Here is a 21757-nt window from a genome sequence, read left to right as displayed (position 1 = left end):
CTCTCTGCCAGGATGCTAGACGAGTGGAATTGTCAAGCCAACGAGAAGTTTTTTTTACCATCAATAATTTAGTGTACTTTGGAAATTCAGTGTTTAACTGCAGCCTGCAGGGCAGCGATCGGTGAGCTGTCCTCTGTTCTAGATCGTTCTGGGGGAAACACAGAGGTCACCTAGTTTCTCCACAAGGGTTTCCTTTTAAAACTTCACCTTGAATCGTGCTTTTGTCTCTCAACACTCCCCTCTCTTTCTGCCTCTCTCTCCATCTCTCTCTCTCTCTCTCTCTCTCTCTCTATAGATATATATATATATATATATATATATATATATATATAAACCTGACCAAGAAAGCAGCATAAAAAGAGTCAAGTTACAACATTCAAACACAGTTATCATAAACAATTAATTAAAAAAATCCAACCATCACTGAATCAACACTGAAGGAGCCTCAGTAGCCGACTTATAAGGAGCTGTCACACTGACCAAGGGAAGACTTTTCTTTGTCCTTTAGAATCGATTTGAATTCACCGATTGTGATCAGTTCAGACAGTTTCAAGTCCTTTTGCAAAATATTCCACGATAAAGGACTGGACTTCAACTTGCTTCAATAAAGCCACAGAGGATAACTTTAGGTGAGATGATTTTACAAACCTCTGTGAAAATATCTATTTTTTTGCAAGATCGTTATAACCCAATCACACACGATATTTTGGGGGGTGTTTTTGAGTTGTGGTGGGGCGTCGGCAGTGGGGATACTACCTCTGCAGCATAGCTGGTGGTGACATTGTGGACTGAGCTATATAACTATATTGAAGGGTCTGAACTAGAGTCTCCCTCTCTCTCTCTCTCCCTCGCCCTCCTCTCCTCCCTCTTCTTCTCCCTCTCCACTCTGTATCGTATGATGATGAGTGGCTGCAGTGTGTTTTCTGTGTGATGAGCAGGTCAACACCAGCTGCTCTGATCTCTCACAGGTAGAGGAGGCACCTGAGTCTCCCTGCAGCTGAACACAGTGTTAGTCTGTGAGTCCAGAGGAACTCAGTCAGAGAACAGGGCCGCAGCCACGAGTTAAAAATGACAACAAAATGATAATGATGAATAAAAAGGGCCCTTTTAAAATGAAATAAATGGGAAACACTTCAACAACAGTGTATAAGTGATGTGATGTAGTGATGGCGGTATTCATCAGGGTCTAATGAAGGGAAGAAACAGCCTCCATATGGCATATTAAGCTAAAATATGGGCAGTCCTAATGTTTCTGCTCCGTCCCCGAGGCTTTCACTCGTGTGGGCCTGTTTCTGGGAACATGTTTTAAATCTAAATGTGACACACACCATTAGTTACCAAGAAAAACTTCCTTTTCTCTCTTTAGATCTCTCTCTTTACCTCCCCGTCCAAACTCGGCTGTCTCCTCTCTCTGCTGCTGAAATGAAACTATCCGTCATGTTATTCCCTGTAGACGCTCACACTCCCTCCTAGCCTGCACCGTCTGATTCTCTGGTGAGCAGCAGCCAGTTTCAGCCTGTTTTAACCACTTTTCAGCCTGTTTCAGTCTGTTTTAGCCTGTTACAGCCTGTTTTCGGTTTGTTTCAGACTGAAACAGGCTGAAAACAGACCGAAACAGATTGAAACAGGCTGAAAAAGGCTGAAACAGGCCGGAAACAGGCTGAAACAGATTGAAACAGACTGAAACAGGCTGAAACAGGCTGAAACAGACCAAAAACAGGCTGAAACAGACTGAAACAAGCTGAAAACAGGCTGAAAGCAGGCTGAAAGCAGGCTGAAACAGACTGAAAACAGGCTGAAAACACAGAAACAGACTGAAACAGGCTGAAACAAGCTGGAAACAGGCTGAAATAAATTGAAACAGGCTGAAAACCAACTGAAAAAGACTGAAACAGGCTATAAACAGACTGAAACAGATTGAAACAGGCTGAAAACCAAATGAAGTAGGCTGAAACAGACTGAAAACAGGCTGAAACAAGCAGAAAACAGGCTGAAACAGCTGAAAACAGGCTGAAACACACTGAAACAGGCTGAAACAGCTGGAAAACAGGCTGAAAACAGGCTGAAAACACAGAAACAGACTGAAACAGGCTGAAACAAGCTGGAAACAGGCTGAAATAAATTGAAACAGGCTGAAATAAATTGAAACAGGCTGAAAACCAACTGAAAAAGACTGAAACAGGCTATAAACAGACTGAAACAGATTGAAACAGGCTGAAAACCAAATGAAGTATGCTGAAACAGACTGAAAACAGGCTGAAACAAGCAGAAAACAGGCTAAAACAGCTGAAAACAGGCTGAAACACACTGAAACAGGCTGAAACAGCTGAAAACAGGCTGAAACAGACTGATACAGGCTGAAAACAGACTGAAAAATTCCTGCTATGAAAATACAGTAAAAACATGTTAAAATAGTTATTATTAAGAGTGAGTTCAAAGGGAAGGTTGTGGATACCTACTTTCCTTTCCAAACCAAACAGTCCTCCCTTTCAGTATTAATTTCCATTATTTACCCTTATTTGACTGTAAACTAACAGTGGCAGTGTGCAGCATGAAGCTGCACCCACTTGTTTTTCTTTCTCACTGTGTAAACTCTGGGGATCTGAACACCTGAATCCAAATATTTTATTCTGAAATGCACAAATAATGTGATAGAAACACATGTTTCTTTCATCCCAAGTGGCTCGTTATTATTCAGAAGAAGAAAAAGAAGAAGAAGAAGCCATAATTAACACGTGTTGTGTTGCCTTTATGCTTGTTGAACTGATGAAAAGCACAGTATGAGGAAATATAGTTCATAATTAATTATATGCCAATATTAAATCAATTTGATGCTTTGAAGGCACAGAAATTGCATTGCCAATAGCTATTGAAGAACCCAATTACAGATAATGAAGTCTCAGTACACTGTCAGTCAGCAAGCAGCAACTCTTCTCTAATTCACAACATTTCATCACTTTCTCTCTCTTGACCGTCACATCCTGCTGCTGCACCTGGACTCTGTTTGATACATGCATCAGATGAAGCTGATTCTGACTCTCTACTGCTGGTAAACTGATATTCAGACCAATAAAAACGACTTAAGACATTCACGTTCTAGTGCTTCAAGCAGCAAATGTAAAATTTCTTTCAAGCTTCATTTTATTAGGATACCAGCAGAGGTGAGGATGGTGGACAGCTTTTATTATCTGTAAATACAATTAAAAGTACCTGAATGTTTTTATCAGCTTACACACTAACACAGTTAGACAGCAAATGTGTTTTATTGTGTTCTGGACACTTTAACATGTTTGGTGGTACTCTAATTTTATTGGTGTTCTTTATCTTATAGATTGCATGTAAAACTTTAGGTTACAGAGTTATTACAGCTCTCAGATAGAGGTTGTGCAGTAAAAAGTACAAAGTCATTTCCCTCCAAAGTGTTGAGTGAGATAACATATAAAGTGTCAAACAAACCAGGACTTTCACAAGGAGATGTAAAAAAAAAAAGAAGAAAAAAAAATTACCAAAAAAAGACAAAAAATATCAAAAAGGGCACAAAAGACATGTAAAAAAGATGTAAAATGACAAAAAAAGACTTAAAATTACTAAAAAATACACAAAAAGATATGAAATTACACATATAAATCAGAGGTTAACTGTTTCCAAGCAGAGCAGAGTTGGTGTCCATGTGAAACCAAAGTGCAGCATGTGATTCAAACATCTCTTAACTTCCTGCATCACAATTTCCTGTCGTCCGAAAAAAATAGACACAAATTTAACAAAAAAGACGTAAAAATGACCAAAAAGACAAAAAATGACATCAATTGACCAAAAAAAAGGTGTAAAAAGACACAAAATTACCAAAATAGATGTAAAAATGTCTACGTTAAAGACCAACAAAACCAAAAGATAAAACTGTTTCCCAGCAGAGCAGTATTGGTGTCCGTATGAAACCAAAGTGCAGTATATGATTCAAAACTCTCTTAACTTCCTGCATCAGGTTTTTACTGAACTATGTCACTTCCAGTAGTCACGTCGTCCTCCTAACTACTTCACTTCCAGCATTTACATCATTTATTTCCTTTTTAAACTGTCTTTTAGAGCCTAACCAGGAACTGTTTGGCCCTAACCTTAGAGAAGTCCTGACAGAGCACTAATTCAACCATTTATTCAACCATTTATTACATCAGTGAACCTTACCATGTCCTGCAGCCGCTAGGGTTGCAGGAATTGTATTTTGTATGTGTATGCATTAGACGTAATTTGAAGGTCTAGAGTCGTGTTATTTGTGTGCAGATTGATGAGGGTGGGTTGGTACCTGACTGCTGTAGTAGTCTCAATTTTGAAGACAATCTATCTATGTTCCAACCTAAAATTATGTTGTTAAGCTTTGGGAAATGGCTGTTGTTATGATAGGACTTTATTGGTTAATTGGATTGAATTAGATTAGATAAAGTAAGTGTAGGTAAGTGGTGTATTGTGGGAGTCAGACTGCTGTGCCGCTGACACCTGTTTTGTGGTTTAGAGCTGAATTTTTGCAGATTGTGAGACCGGGTTGAATCTGGAGTCACCAGGACATCAGGAGCATTAAAAATAACCCTGCACTCTGCTGGCGATCAGATCAATTTCTCAGACATTTCTAAAATTTGTTACGGGAAGATTGTTGAAAGTAATAACTCACCACAATTAAGGAACTGCAGGAAAGTGCACTGAGTGGCAGGCTGCAGTGTAATAGTGCTGATGTAGAACCACAGACTGCTCTGACTGCTGTTCTGATAAACTGCACCACAACGCTGCACCGTCTCTGATGAAGTTATGTTTCTGTGACTTACCAGATGAATTCTTTCTCCACACTCGTAATTAAGTAAATTGCCTGCACCCCACCAGTCATTTCATATTTCAACATTATTCTCACAACAAAGTTAATGGATGCATTCAAGTTTGTTTTGTAGTTTGTCTTGATTTTACAAATATACCTCGTCTAAATTTGTCTTCCTGACATGTTGCTTACATCCACTTAAACACTAAGTTATGAGTTAACTGCTGTAACCTCAAACACGGCAACTTTATTAACCCTTTATGAGGCAAAGAACCATATCTGGTAACTTCAGCAGATATCTAAAATGTGTCTCCACCACATGGATTTCTCCCAAATAATCAGTGAAGATCAGGCTGCATCATAGATAGTGAAGCCACACATGAAGGCCAATGAGTTTGGGTTCTTATTTCTCCTGGTTGTATCTTACAGTGACTCCACACATCCAGAGCTTCTGTGACTCTAATTCATACAGAATTTACCTTTATCTATGTGGAGATGCTAATATAATGATACATCTATAAATTATGACTTTCAGCAAACGGTTGCTAACCATATTCTTCAATCAATCTTATCATTTTAAAAGCCATTTCATTTTGAGTCCCTGAAGCAGAGCCTCCATTATTTATCATGACCCGACTCATTACAACAGAAAATATATTCATTGTTTTGATCTGACCTTTGATTTCAGGGTTACACACACACACACACACACACACACACACACAAACAATTCTTCAGAACATAATGTGCATCATGTACACCTCCTCTAAACAATTTATCCTGCAGTTCCAACAGAGCCAAATCTCATTCTGCTCTCATTTTCTGCAAATGTACAAAACCATTTCTCCGCTCTTCTCCTAATGCAGCATTACAGTTTCTATGGTCTCCATGGATCGTAATCAATAGAGAGCAAACTAATGGATAGATGGATAGTTCATGGACGATGATAAATGGAATTTATTCTGATTAGATAGCAGAAAGCATCACAGAGCAGCTTGCCAACAGGCTTCCTGAGCGTCTTATTCAGCGATATTGGCATTTCAAGCTGAAACAATTGGTCAATTAGTCTATCAGCAGAAAAATCAATCAACAATTATCATAATTAGGTAGTTAAAACACAAGAGCAGCCCAATATCAGTCTCTCTAAAGTGACAATCTGCTGATTTCTCTTTTTTTCTTTGAATATAAACAGAATAAGTTGCAAACACGGAGTAAGGGACAGTTTGGTCCCATGCAATGTTTCAGTAAACAGCACCTTTTATTTGGATTTTTGAGGCGTGTGTGTGTGTGTGTGTGTGTGTGTGTGTGTGTGTGTGTGTGTGTGTGTGTGTGTGTTTCTCTGCCAGTCGAGTGTGCAGAGTTTGGAGGCGCAATCAGATTAAGGCCGAGCATCTCCTCCTGATCGCTGCTCTGCACCGCCAACTCAATCTGATCCGGCCACAGCCCTGGGCCGCCACTCTGATCACACACACACACACACACACACACACACACACACACACACACACACGTGTACGACACATATGTACGCTTCAAAGCATCTGAGGCTCACTGACACACAGATGCACACAGACACAAATACATTCATGCACACTCTGAAAGTGCCATATGGCAGGGGAGATGGATAGTTTTATTGTGTGTGTGTGTGTGTGTGAAGTGAAAGAGAAGGCTTCAGAAATGGAAAGTGGTGGGCTGGTCAGAGAGACAATTTCCTATTTGGAGTCTTTTGAATCATTCATGAAGAAGAGATGGCTGAAATCAACACAGAATCAATCTGACACACACACACACACACACACACACACACAACACATAAACACATATTATAAAAACACACACTTGCACACACACACACACATTCATGAATGCATGGATGCTCTCAAACACACCTACATAAGGCATGCACCACTTACCCTGACTCACACAGAGCACATAGACAGATACACACACATGCACACACCACTTATTCTCTCTCTCACACACACACACACATACATTGCAGCGATGGCGCGGCTGATAGTAGGTGTCAGCGGATGGACTGTCATGGAGCGCGGTGTCAGCTGACAGAGAGACAATGCGATGGACTCGTGGTGTCAGAGAGAGAGAGACACAGAGACGCAGAGATGAAGAGAGAGAGATAAAAGATAAAAGGAGAGGGCAAGAGGGCGAGCGACTGCTGCTTGAAGTGTGTGAAGTGTGTGTTCGGGGGATGGATGTACATTGGTAAGCTCTCAGACGAGTCAGCTACATGTGGGAAAAGAGGATGAGGCAACTGTGGACATATGGTGTCATCACAGAAATAAATCTACAGAAACAGAGTCGAGGGCCAGTGAGTCGTTGAGTTTGGATCAGAATGGTTTAAACTTTGCAGTGTCAGAAAATAATCTTTGTGTTTCAGGATTTAGCTTGTTCTAACCAGAAGGAGGAAGTCAACAAATGAAGTGAAAAGCAGATTAAAGCTCTGATGTGCAGTCTGTATCAACAGAACATTCAAAAAACAAGAAAAAATAACGACGTGGCTCTGTCCAAATATCTCCTGTAATTCAGCAAACATATAATCCACCAAATGTAGTACGTAAAGTAAAATTAGTTGTCATTAATGTGAAATAGAGAGGAAAAGCAGGATGGTCAGAGATATATTCTCTTTACAAACTATTAGGGTACACAAATATTCAGGCAGGGCGTCATATCAGAGTACTGTACATTACATATACAGCTTTTTAAAAATGTTTACAAATGTAACACGTGAAAAGCTTATGAAATATGATGTTTTTTTCAGTTAAGATGCTGTACCTTCCAATAACAACAGTCATTTTTCATGTAAAAAAAAAACCAACAAAAAACATCCTGATTGCAGACTTAGAAATATTGAAATTTCCACATTTTCTTTTAAATAATTGGAGTGTAATTTTCAATAATCATGAGGTTTGGAGTGTTGGTCGGGCAAAACAAACACTGTGAATATAAATATTATGTGAAGGTGTTACATACGACTCTTTTACAAATTAAATCATCAGCACAGTAATCCATAATGCAAGTCTTATACAGAATAGTTCAAACTGAGCTGCATTCCTACCAACTGCAACCATAAAATCCTGGTAACTACCAACATCTCCCTTTGACTTTCACATCCCCATAAAGTGGTTCAGGTACTTTGGATAATCAGTTGTTTGCAGCCTGTCTTGTCTTCTGACTGCTGGTGTTACTTGAACGGTTGAACTCTGAACACTGATCTGTATTGTCGTCACTGATGTAACTGTAATACCATCGCTAATCTCAGTTCTTTAACGTGGTATCTTGGTAGCTCTGACATGCAGCTAAGTTTTTGAGCTTTGTAGTAAACACAGAGAACTTATATGTACAGTCATGGAAATGATTATTAGACCTTTGTTTTCTCTAAGGAATAAACAAAATCATTATCAAGAAAACAATGGAAGATGTCTAGATATCAGCTCTTAGATTAAAGTCTTATGAGCTGTTTTTGTTGTTATCATTATAATTGTCCAAACAAATGTACCTTTAGTTGTCCCAGGTATTAAAATGAACATGAAATTGAAGAAAACAAAGTGATCTAATAATGTTTTTCATGACTGTACATACACATTACTTCCTAACACACAGCTGGAGACTGAACGAGGGTTAAACAGGTTCAGGATGAAATGAGTGTGTAGAAAGAAAAAGAAAAGGAAAATGAGAGGGAGAGGTGAATTTCAACTGGCCCATTAGTTTATGCAAGTCATGCTGCATTAAGAGAGTTCTACAAACCTAATGACAGGAGGAGGGAGAGAGGGAGAGAGAGACGGAGAGAGAGAACATAAGGGGATCAGTGTGGGAGAAGAAAAGAGAGAACGAGGGAGCAGCTGGAGAGATGTGTCTGCAGAAAGAAGCTGTAAAATCTATTTTCCTCGGCTGACACCGAGGCCACGGGGACAGGCGGCTGAACGAGGACGTCCAGCCGGAGACTTTATGTGGACGCGTTCAGAGTAATCGTCCTTCTGTTGGCTGCATTATACCTCTGTGTTACAGAGTGAAGGATAAGCTGAATCTGCATTCACAGGCAGTTTCAAAGCACAAATCCATCACCACTTTAATGAATATGTTTTTAAATCCATCTGTGTTGTTAAAACACTTTTAATGTGGTCACAGACTCTCTGCACCTGTCCTCCTGCAGCTGCCCACTGAATGTTAATGTGTATGGTACCTGGACAGGTGACAACAACTAAACACTCATGCAATTTATTAATTTCATCATATTTTTATTTTGCATGCAGCATACTGATATCTGCTGTAGTTTCAATGTGCAAAAGGTAGATTTGACATTTGTTAAAGAATATTTAGGTCTTCTGACAACTTAGTTTGTAAGTTTAATATCTGAAAAAACATTTTTCACATTGTTTGCATTATTCTACACATTACATGACACAGAATATGGTATTTATGTTCACAAAAAAGGGAGAGACTCAAAAAAAGCCATCCAAACTGCAGTCATTAAGTCATTGATCAAGAGAAAATTACTTGATAACAATTATCAAAATTATAATTTGATACAGTTTTCTACATGTTATTTATTTATTTTCATCATCTTTTTATTTTGCAGGCACCATAATGATCTCTGCTGTAGTTTTTTATGTGGACAGAGGTAGATTTGACATGTGTTAAGAAATATTTAGGTCCTCTGACAATTTAATATGTCAGTTGAAATTTTGAAGAAACATTTTCCCCGCTTTGTTTGTATTCTTCTACATATTAGATAACATGGCATTGGCATTATTGTCCACTGTAAAGAGGTAAAAGCTAACCTGCAGTAAGATGTTTAATAACAATACTTACTAACAGCTGGAACAATAAGTCAACTAGTTTTATTAATTACTGATAATTAACTAATTTGACGAGGCATTTATCATTATACATCATATCACAATAATCATCCTTTGATTCAGTTTTTTTGTGTTTATATAATTGTAAATTTAAGGGTTTTGGATTTGGACACAACAAGCAGCTTATAGATGATACTTTTGGCTTCAGGAAACTGTAATGCATGCTTTGTCCAAATAACTAAATGCATGATGGAAAAAAAATGGAGCGTAAAGTTTTCATGAGCTGCAGCCGTTTTCTAAACAAATAAAAGAAAACTTCTCTTTAAGAACACAGAGTGAGACATCCAAAAGTTTATTGATTTCTTTCAAAATGGATGCTGCAAGTGCGTGTGTGTGTGTGTGTGTGTGTTAAGCAGTAGAGATAATCAGCTGGAGAGGTGCAGTGAAGATGTGAGGGGGGTTAATGAGCTGCAGCGGTGCAGTGAGGAAGGCTGCTGTGACAGGATGCTAATAGTAATGAGTCACAGTTGTGGCCCTCTGTCTTATTATGCAGGTCTTTAAAAGGATTTATTTACCCTTCATTTATTCAGGGAGCCTTTTTTACCACAACTCCCTTCACTTAAACACACAACTTTGGTTCTTAATATTATCGTGCATGCACAGCTTAAAGCAGAGTCATCACACTGAGTGTTTACCTGTGACAGGGAGGCCTGATGGGAAACGTTGGTTTTAATGCCGAGAAGGCCAAATACTGTATATTCCAGTGTTTACCCTGTATTCATTCTGCAGCAGTACAACACTGAGTCCATGAGCAGGCCAAGCGTGTCAGTAACCAGTTTCTGTTATCTAGACTGTAAGCTGAGCAGGAGATTCTCTTAACTCTTTCCTCGCCTACTGAGGGTCCTGTTTAGTTTCTTTTCCTCTGACGATGTCCTGCAGCCTTCAGTTAACACTTCGTGAGGGGTCAACACAACAGATTTAGTAGTGAACGGCCGCCAACATGCTGACATATTTGGTGTTTTTAGCTTAGTACAATATGTAAAAAGTACACTTATAAGTGTACCTTATGAAGTGGCGATGTGGACTTCATCTACTTCTGCTGTTGGTCGTGTTGTGTCTCCTGCTATTGGATGTGTTGGACGGGTTGTGTTGGCATAGACTGTGGAGGAGCGCGAGGGCTCTGACGACACTGACTACAGCCTCTCTACACCGGCAACCCGACTGAGAGAAGCCACTGCTAATTCATGTTAGCATTAATTGGAGCATTAACTGGGATGTTAGTTTAGGCTAGCAAAAAACAAAATGTATGTTACTTACCTCAGAAAACTGAGCAGCGACTCCTTGGAGTGTCTGTTAGTCCAACAAAACACTGAACAAGACATTTTTACTGAACAAAACGTTCAAATAAATTGTCATTAAGTGAAAATACAGTGTGAAAGGGTCAAAGCTATGAGACCAAATCAGTAAACGTCCTCTTTTATATCTATATAATGTTATATATAACTTTATTGACTCGTTGCCGTGGATACGCATTGCTCTGCTTCTCTCCTGAGAAATTTTCGGAGTTCTGTCTCCTACCGTTGGACATGTTGGACGAGTTGTGTCTCCGACTGTTGGACGTGTTGTGTCTTCTGCTGTTGGACATGGTGTACCTAATAAAGTGGTCGGTGCTGGAAGTGATGCTGCTGCGGTTTAATGTAAACATTGCACCAGATTCCATTAAAAAGAACATTTAAAAACTGCATTGTTTTGTCTTTTGGTAACTGAGATATGTTTGGAAAAGTAAGGGATTAATTATTTAATTATTTGGTGTCACATCCAGCAGCCAGAGCACTTAAGTCACATGAAACACTGCTGTGAATATTAATTTCACTTCCATGATTAAATATTAAATCAGTAATGGGTGTGGGTTACTAATAGGGTTGAGTTCTCTGCAGAGCTGTGGCTCATAGTGATAGTATCTCTGCATTACTGAATGTTTCAGTCCAGCTGTTTTCATAAAATTGCTTCAGACAAAGTTAGCAACTGGCTGCGGAAAGAAGAAGAACATTAAGCAGCTAAAGAGCCAAACCAGACAGTAAACTGTGGAATTAGGCCGTTATTTATTCATCTATAGGCAATAAAACTAGAGGAATGCCTCATTTCACCATAAACACAAACATCAACTTTTCAATCTTCTGTCCACATTTTTTCCTCCTCACCATCACACATGATCTTTATCAGAGCTTCCCTCTCACAGACCATTTAACCCCTGAGTGACTGTTAGTAGAGGTGACAGGTTTAGTGCTTCTGGCTTCTGATAGTCACTCTGGACAAGTCTGACTGTAAATTAGATCTGCAACAACGTGCAGATCTCCGCGAGGCGTTCTGCAGCAGGAGCTTTTCTGTGGCTTTTGAAATCACCTGAAGGTAGATGTAAAATATTGAATGGTTTTTCTCACAAGGTCTTTTCCTTTCAGGCAGCAGTGTGTGTGTGTGTGTGTGTGTGTGTGTGTGTGTGAAGAGGTTGCTGTGTGCTGCTGAAGGCTGTCCTGTGTGTCAGACTGTCCTTAACCCCTTTATCTCTGAGCCAGAGCTCCATGTCTGCAGCGAGTCAGAGGCACGACTTTCACACAAACTAAGAAAAGAAACAATACGCTCATTTGGCTGAGTTTCTCCTGAGGCGATAAAAGATCTGGCCTTGGAGCAGGTATGAGAAATTACAAAAAGAAAACTAAATATGCAAGTGCAACCTGGACTAACACAAGCAATGTACCAAATGAGCCACAGGGAGGAAAAACTTCTACAATCAAAGCTTTTACTGTGGATAAGTGTGCTGTGTGTTTGGTGCACAACAAAAATACTGCAAAAGAATCTGAGCTAGATGTCCAGTTTGTGACCCCCCTCTGGCAGCACTTGGTCTCTCCCACTTCCTCTTTGAAGAGTAGAAGAAACCATTTTAACTTGTTTTTAAGCTGTTTGTCAGGTGGAACAGCAGCTCAGAGACATGAAGAAGGTATGAACAGAAAATAAATTATTGTCACAGCAACAAGTGGGAAAAGTCATTCATTCATAGATGGTTAAGGAAAAAAACGTTTTTATTGTAGTTTTGTTAAAAATGCCACCAACAGATGAATTAGGATCATCTACTTTACTTACTTAAACAAAATTGAATATAACATTTCAGTTTTCCTTATTATTGTAGCACTCCCCTCAATAGACCTTTTACTAAGGGCAGGCTTTTGGGTTTGTTAATTGTATTTTAACCCGGATTTATAAGTACATTTTCAATAGTGATTTGGATTTTGTTTTTTAATAAACAATCAACTGATACACCTAGATGAATTCACTGAATGAATGAATAGGTCATGAATGATGAATAGGACTGTGAATAAAATGTTTTTTATCTGAGTGTCTTTCTCCTAAAACATGCAAAGGAGACTCTTTTTAGAAAAATAAACAAATCAATGATTTACTTCAATTATTAAATGCATTCAAACAAACATCAATACACTTTAACAGAAAACATGGTTAAAGTAAATTATTTGTTGTCTTCTTGTTATCACTACACTTAGGCTAGATCAAGAAATGAAAAATACCCTTTTCGGTGAAATAGAACACTTTTAAGTTCCCTTCCAAAAAATACTGTATATGTAGGCTACTCCTTTAAGTTTAAATAAAACTACTCTTTAAGTTTCAAAAATACCTTCAAGTTACTCAAATTACATCAAACCCCAAATATTTAAATTTTAGTTAGTCAGTAATAAACTCAAACACAACTCAGTGGGCCCACACTCACACACACACACACAAAAACAAATAAACCCCGTTGCAGGCCTGATATGGTGACTTTTGAGAGCGAGGAAATCCAACTTTACTCCCAACGATCAGGGAACAGTACAGTAAAAGTGTTACCTCCGATCCAAAGAACGGCCGATCCGGTCCGAGTCCGGAAGGCGACACCGCGGTTAGAATGAAGACAGGCCGGTGAGCAGGCGATGGAGCCGGCCTGGCAGCCCGGGACGATGACCACAGACGACGAGTCACACACACTGGCAGCGGCCGATCCGAATCCGCATGCTCGCGCGCTGAGACCACAAGGCACATCCGATACAAGAAGCTGGTTTAGCTCCTCGCGGCTAAGTCCGTTTGCTTTGATAGCGAATGCTAACAACACACTACGAGTTAGCTTAGTAGCTGGGCTAAGCTAAAAACAGTGCAGCTTCGACAGAAGTTCGAGCTGAAACTTCTCGAGCTGTACACTAAACAGCAGTAGCTTCAATGTCCGGGTTCCGAGTGTCGAGCAGACTTTCTCTTAGACACTGAAAACTACACACTCAACTTTTATCTGTATACTTTCACACTCGCTGCCATGCGTGCCCCTTGTGCCTCGTCGTGTCGTCGTCCCCTTTCTTTTTTCTCCGTCAAGTTTTCCCCAAAAACACACATGCTCACACTTCCTGTCTCAACCTGTCAATTAAGCCTTAACCAAACAAAATACCTGGATCACAGTTCTTCTCAATCAGTACTTCCTATCTCCACATGAATTTCTTCAAAATAAAATATTTAACCATGTCACTTTGTGTCGTTTTAATCTTATTTATTGCACCTTACTCTTTTATCAAACTATTTTAACCTTCATGAATTATTCCTTTCACATTTTAATACACTTTTAATAACAGTTTTAACCAAATATGAACCTTTTTAAACCATAAATTAATCATTATTTATGTTATGAGTAAGAATTCTTAACAGGGTCACATTATGAACACTGTAAACACTCATCAGATCACATGCAGGCGTCCCATCCTGTTTCTCTCAACAGAAATATTCTCATGGCTTCAAAAACATTGTCTGAGATTTCATTTTTAGGTCAAAGCTTGAGAGAAAAAGTTGGAAATCTTCCCCTTTCTACTGACTGAATCAAAGCAGCTGTAACGTCCAAATCCAATCCAATATTTTTCATTATTTCTGAAAGGAGATTAAGTGTTTGATGCAGTTTGTCCCCATTGTTTGGTTGTTTGTTGTTTGTTTGAGGGGCAGATACACTAATTAGTTTCCACTTTTTCTAACATTGCAAGTTTGAGCCCTTGTGCTGCATTCATGTGGTGTCTAAATAATCAGAAAAATGTGTTTTCTGGATGATTTCATGGCTTGTTTTGCAGCCATCAGCTGTTTCTACGTACCTCCTGCTTCTGATTTTAACACAGATCTGTTCAAACATTTAAAAAGTGCTCTGCTCGTGCTCGCTATGTTCTTGCCCTGATTAATAAATGCATATTCTGATTTATTAAAATAAGACTTCCAGCCCCCACATAGACTCTCAATGGGATGATCCATTGTTTCATAACCCCATAATAAGGCTTCTTGTTGTACTTGTTGCATGTTTTACTTTTTGGGGTTTCCCCTCAGCAGAAAAGTTGTTTTTCAGCTGGCGGATATTAAGACATCTTGTTTAACTTAGTTTGATACACCTCTTCGTCAGGTTATGGCTCTGTTTGTGTGGATATAGTTGTGATGTATGTATTGAATGTATATATTGCATATATGAGTGTGCACTGGGTCCAGCCTGCCCGTCTGCTGGCCTGAATGCTAATACATTCATGCATCAGCACTTCTCTTGTTTTCTTCTTTACTTATACTTGAAACTATACACTGTCATCAGCATAAAAACTTCCCAGCTGCATGCCATTAGCCCATATACTAACTTTTAAAAGGAAAACCACACAATAATAGACTATTAGCCTCCCCTTGAATGCATAGCTCCCTGCAGCACGGCTTCTTTACTCAGCATCAAAGTCTGCTTGAACTTTCCTGTGCCCTCCCCACTTGTTTTCTGCCATCATGTTTAATAAGGCCGCAGCATTAAAGAACTCACAGAGCAGAATGATATTAGTGAAGGCTTGTTATGATGGAGGAAGGTCTCAGGTTAGACCACTGATGCTGGTTCATCTGTTTTCCTTATAAAAGTCACTTGTTTGTTTTTGATGAGCAAATAGTCCAAAACACCAAAAGAAATGCAGCTAAACTACACACATGAGGAGCTAGAACCAGAGTTTAACATAATAAATGACTCTGAGGATTTAATGAATTATGGGATAATTGTTTCATATCCTGTCCCCGTGATTATTCATTAGTGGTGAACAGATGGGGCAATAAATGAAAACAAACCAGCAGATTATAACCTGTTGATTCTCCTGCACACACATAATACAACCTGGAATATGTTTGTGTTTGTGGAGGACAGAGGAGCACATGTTTTGCGGGGGGTTTGGAGATCCTCCGCCAAGAAAATATGACATGTTTCAATAAAATAACACTTTGCAATTCACATAATTTCTGAGCATTATTATTACCATATATGTGTACAAAAAGTTGGAAAAGCCAGAGCAGAAAGTTGTGGTGGCCTGTTAGTCACTTACACTTACTTTTAACTGCTAAAAACACTGATGCCTATTTAAAATTGACATGAGAGTCAATAAGTCAAATCCACATTGAAGAAACATGATATGTAATACAGCAAGCTACTTAAAAATACAGTTCTGCACATAATTAGTAGTAGTAGACAGACAGTAGACAGACAGCAGTAAAAGGAGGAAAAGTGCCCGTAAAAAGACAAAGTAGAAGTAAAGTCCAGTGAGAGCCGATATCCTCTCTCTCCTTATCCTCCAGAAACTGTTTTTTCTCCACTTTACGTCATTACTGAAACTCCCATCACATTTCCAGCAACGTGATTTCGGCCACATCTTCAGATTTTGCACAAGAAATTGCAACAAGGAGATTGCATTTCCAGATGTTTTTGGTCTGGTGTTTTTCTTCAAGTGGGTGTGTAGAACAAAGGCCAACTGAGAACTCAGCTCCTTTACCTTGACTAAGGACGGTGAGCAAGTTATTACTCTTCAGATATTTTTATAGCATCTTAATATAGAATCGAATGATATAGCTTCCCTTACACAATTTTAATATTAAATCTGTGTGTGATATGTTTTTCCACGACAAAGTTTAATGGGGACCAACTGCTGTACACACTTTAGATCTGAAAAAGTCAGATTTTATCTTGTTCATTAGGTTTAGTTGGTTCCTACAACTGGTTGGTGCTGCAACTAAACCTTATGAAGGAAGGAAAATCCTTATATGAGGATAAAATATGCAGGGAGATTAATAACCCTGTGGCATGTGAACATAATTTCCCAAATATGATCAAAACTATAGATTACGAACCAAAACCAGGCTACTAAGGGATATGTGAATGCACTTTTTAACTTCAGCTTGTAATCAAAGTGTCTTTTTAGGTGGATGTTTACTGAAAAAAAAGTAATTTTCGGTCTAAAGTAAATCTTTATTCACCCAGAGTGTCATTACTGAGGGCACTGTGGAACTTTTCTTCTATCAAGATACAGTTTCCAGTAATTAAACATGACTTGGAAAGCTTTTCAGATTAATTCTGACACCGTATTTAATTTATATTCATTGCAACCTATAAATCAGACCCAGTGAATATAGTGGAGACTTATATTACTTACAATTTTGTACTTACACAGGCTGTCTGAGGGACAGGTCAGAAAAATAAAAAGGGCACCAATTTGCAGAAAGTTTTAAAGCATGTAGGTCAGTCTGTAAGGCTGCATCACATCCAATAAACATTAAGGTCTCATAGAGGACTTTATATGACCTTTTCTCCTCCTAAAGGGCATCTCAGAGGACACTTTCTCCATTAGCAGGAACTCCATTGGGTTCTTCATCACGCTTTCACTCTTGGAAGTGCATCCTAGAGGAATTTTTCTCATTTTTTCTCCATTTACCCCACCATTTACTCACATTTTCTTTGTTGGAAGGCCACCCTAGAGGGAACTTTTATCACGTGTCATTGGTGCATCCATGGGCTGTTGGGTGGTTGTGGTGGGCTGGTTGCCCCCTGTGACACTCCCTGACTCAGCAGTTTAGTCAGGAGACGAATAACCTTCGGAGGAAGTCGACTTTTTCTGCACACTCTCTCTGAACTGGCTGACACAAAATGAATGCTTGGAAACTGATAAAAGAGATCTGAAATATTATTTTGTTGTTTAGTTGTCTTTGTTTTCATCTTTAATTTCCTTTTGTCCGTTTGCAGTTATTCTTGTCTGCAAGTTTGTTCAGTATTGTATGATGTGTGAGTGTTATGGACAGGTTTATAATGGAGCTGAAAGGATTCCTGAGATTGTGTCTCAGTTTAAAGGTCCGTACTGCTGCTGTAACTGTAGCCGTGTCTGTGCATCGTGTTATTGCTCAATTATAAGATTATAGCAGCCCACTGAGGACGGTCATTAGCACATTAACTGCTGCTTGTGTTTACCTTCGCAAATTGATTGAGCTCAAAGTGAAACATGGGGCTCCTATCACGGGTCACCGCCGGGCACCGCTGGCGCCGCGCCAACCAGTGTCGACTTTCTGCAGCCGCCAGACTCCAATAAGACCCCCCCCCCCATTAGTATTTGTATGTAGTTTTATTGCCTGTTTTTATGACTGCTTGTTTGATGGACTGAGTGTTTTATTGTCTATTTTGTAGGGTTACATTGAGTGTTCAGAAAGGCGCCCATAAATAAAATGCATTATCATTGTTATTAATATTATTATTGTTATTATTATTATTATTTACTGTATAACTGACTATGAAGAGCTGCACGTAACCTTTGTTTTAGAAATAGTATTTTTTTTTCTATTTTAGTAATAATCATATATTTAATTTTAATAAAATATCTACCTTTAGTAGGAACCAAGTATTGGTAGTTAGACTGAGTTTTTTCAGCAGTAATAAATGTAATATATGCACCATTGGTTTGATAAAAAACTTTTTTATTTATTATTTTTATTTCTTAGAGTAAAATCACTTTTTATTTAGTATTTAATTATATATATATATATATATATATATATATATATATATAAGATAGAAGAGATATTTAAAATATATATATATATATATATATATATATATATATATATATATATATATATATATATATATATATATATATATATATATATTTTAAATATCTCTTCTATCTTTTTTCTATTTTAGTAATATTGTATTTTAATTAAATGCCTACCTTTAGTAGGAACTAATATACATACATATATACATATGTTTACCTCTTCTGATTTTAACATCGTTCTCTGCAAGCACTTTCTATGTTCTTGCTCAGATTAAAAAATGTATATTTTGTTGATGATCCTTTGATTTATCAGCCCATAACCAGGCTCCTCACCCAGAAATGTTGTATATATTTTAAGGTCACTTCTACCTGACGCTCCTTCCCAAAACGAGAACCAGTGTGTCTTCACTTTTAGAGGATTTTGTGGTTTTGTGGAAGCAGCCCTTAAGCTCATGAACACACACTCGCTCTCATGTCGAGCGCTGCGTGATATCAGCGACGATATCTGCAGATCAAAGTAGCCGGCCGGCTTTTAAAAACTCAAGTAGTCCAATTTCATTCAGAGGCAGAGAGTCTGGGAAGGCTTGTGATAATCCACACACACTGATGAGATTTACAGAGCTGTGAGTTATGGAAGGAGAAGGTAAAGGAGGAGAAGAGGAGGAGAGAAGGAGGAGAGGAGAAAAATGGAGAGAACGACTCAGTACAAACATTAATTGGAAAAAGAAGAGTTTCATGGTTGATTGATCAGTTTATATTTTGCTCATATTTTGGCTGTCTCTCTCTCTGCCCTCCCTCCCTCTCTCTCCCTCTCTATCCATCTCTCCTCCCTCCCTCTCTCTCTCTCTCTCCCTCTCTATCCATCTATCCTCCCTCCCTCATCTCTCCTTCCTCCATCTCTCCTCCCTCTCTCTCTCTCCCTCTCTCCTCCCTCCTTCCCTCATCCATCGATCCATTTCTCCTCCCCCCCTCCCTCCCTCTCTCTCTCTGCCCTCCCTCCCTCCTTCTCTCTCTCTCTCTTTCTCCCCCTCCCTCCATCTTTCCTCCCTCCCTCCCTCCCTCCCTTCCCTCATCCATCGATCCATTTCTCGCTCTCCCTCTCCCCCTCCCTCCCTCTCTGTGTTTATCAGTCATCCATCAGATCCACAGACATGTAGATGGAACAAAACTCGTCCCTGTAATTTATTCTTCCTCTCATTCCTTCTCCTCAGTGATGACATCTATTTGTCAGCTGCATGTGCGTCTTTAAAATGAATCCATTTGCTGCGAGTTTCTCCGTTCCGGCGCGTCTTCATTGCGAAGAGATGCAGTTTGGCAACAAACGCTGAAAGATGAAATGAGAATTGGTGTCGTGATGACTCAGTGGGTTCAACTTTATTCTCGCAACATCAAATCTGACTCATGATTTCCTCAGCATGTCGTCTCCCCGCGGTGCCCTTCCTCCCTTTAACGGCTGCACTAAAAATGTTTGAGAGCTTGTATAAAGATGTGCCGTCTAATTTGTTTGAGTCGCCGTTTGAATGGGTTTTTTTATTATTTTATTTTAAAGCGTGATATATCTTCGTCCTCTGTGTCTCGGAGCTCCACTGTCGCCCCAAAACTGTTAAAAACACATTATTAAGACACACACAAACAAACACACACACACACACACACACACACACACACTGTCCTGTCACAAAAACTCACTCACAAAATCTGGATTAATCCACCGCTGAAAGTAGTCCCCAAATAAATGCATAATTTATTGTTTGGTAAAACAAAACTGTTGCAGGAAATTATTACTATAATTATTTTTATAGAATTATTATTATATTCATACGGATTATTGTTTTTTTTATTATTTTATATTTTATTGTTGCATTTAATTATATCTTTATTTATTTTAAATATATATATGTATATGTATTGTTTTAGTAATAATTATGTATTTATTTTATTTTTAAAAGAGATTGAGAGTTAGACTTCGGTATTTTTCAGGAGTAATAAATGTAATGTATGCACCATTTATTGTCTGATAAAAAAACTTTTTTGTTTGTTATTTTTATATAATTATTATTTGTATTTCTTATAAGCATTATATTTTATTGAGCATTTAATTATATATTAATTAATTTTATTAAAAAATCTATGTATTTTTTCATTTTAGTCATAATTGTATATTTATTTTATTTGAAAAAAAAATTAAAAATTAAAAAGATTCTATCTTTAGAGGGAACCAAATATTGAGAGACTGAGAGTTAGACGAGTTTATACAGCAGTGATAAATGTAATTTATGCACCATTTATTGTTTGATAAAAAAAATATTTATAATTTTTATCAAATTATTATGTGTTTTTATCATTATAAACATCACATTTTATTTTAGAATTTAATTATATATTTATTTTATTTAAAAAAAATCTATCTTCTATCTTTTTTCTATTTTAGTCTTTAATTACATATTAACTTTATTTGAAAAAAATGTCTATCTTTAGTGGGAACCGAGTATTGACAGTTAGACTACTGAGTTTATTCAGCAGCGTATCCGTATATAAACAAAAAGATGTTAACTATGCAAAATGTCATGTGCAACAGCACTAATAGCTTCTTGGTTTTCACAGTTTTCACTTTTTCTTTGCTGATTTATGAAACTGATTCAAGGCAGTATAGCAGAAGATTGAGAGATCATAAAATGTTACTATGTTTCCCTTACTGAAGTTAATTGTTATGCCATATTGCAGTAATTATTTCAAACACAACTTTGGGGAAATAACTAACAAAAGAAAATGTTGTTTGTGTTGCAGGTGTCAGGAAGGATTGATCTGGCTTCCAGATGACACAAAGGTAAGAAAAACTTTCGATCATTTCTTTGTACTTAAAACTACAGCTTTCTGCGTCTGTATCAAAGACTGAACTCTGTCTGAACTGTGAGGAATATTTCTGATGAAACACGCGCAGGCTTTGGACACAACCTTTGTCTGCACATGAGAGAAAAACAGCAGGATGGATTGTGGATTTAAAGGCTGCATGTGTGGAAGAGTTGGTGCCAATTACTGCAGCAACAGATGCATGATGGGGTCATAGAGAGAGAGTCGGGTTCAGGCGTGTCAGAGATCACACACACACACACGTATAAAACAATAGACTGTATAAATAATGGACCCATTGGTTTGTGGCCAATGGGTCCAGAAACAGGGAGCAGATCATATTTGGAGTGTGGAGGAGCGAGAGGGATCTGACGACACTGACTACACGCCTCCCTACA

General features: G+C 38.3%; 1 protein-coding gene across 2 annotated transcripts in view; it reads left to right on the top strand.

The window, feature by feature from the left end:
• Positions 1-21757, top strand: part of si:cabz01090165.1 (uncharacterized protein LOC100333421 homolog) — a 533531-nt gene that overhangs the window by 86585 nt on the left and 425189 nt on the right. For both annotated transcript variants that reach the window (XM_059331258.1, XM_059331257.1), the window contains exon 2: positions 21297-21336. The gene's annotated coding sequence lies outside the window, so the exon portion shown is untranslated. The remainder of the gene's footprint in view (positions 1-21296; positions 21337-21757) is intronic.

Source organism: Centropristis striata, chromosome 4, assembly GCF_030273125.1.
Source record: "Centropristis striata isolate RG_2023a ecotype Rhode Island chromosome 4, C.striata_1.0, whole genome shotgun sequence".
In the NCBI taxonomy this organism is placed as follows: Eukaryota; Metazoa; Chordata; class Actinopteri; order Perciformes; family Serranidae; genus Centropristis; species Centropristis striata.
The sequence above is the reverse complement of the archived record's forward strand: the minus strand, read 5'-3'. Positions and strand labels throughout refer to the sequence as shown.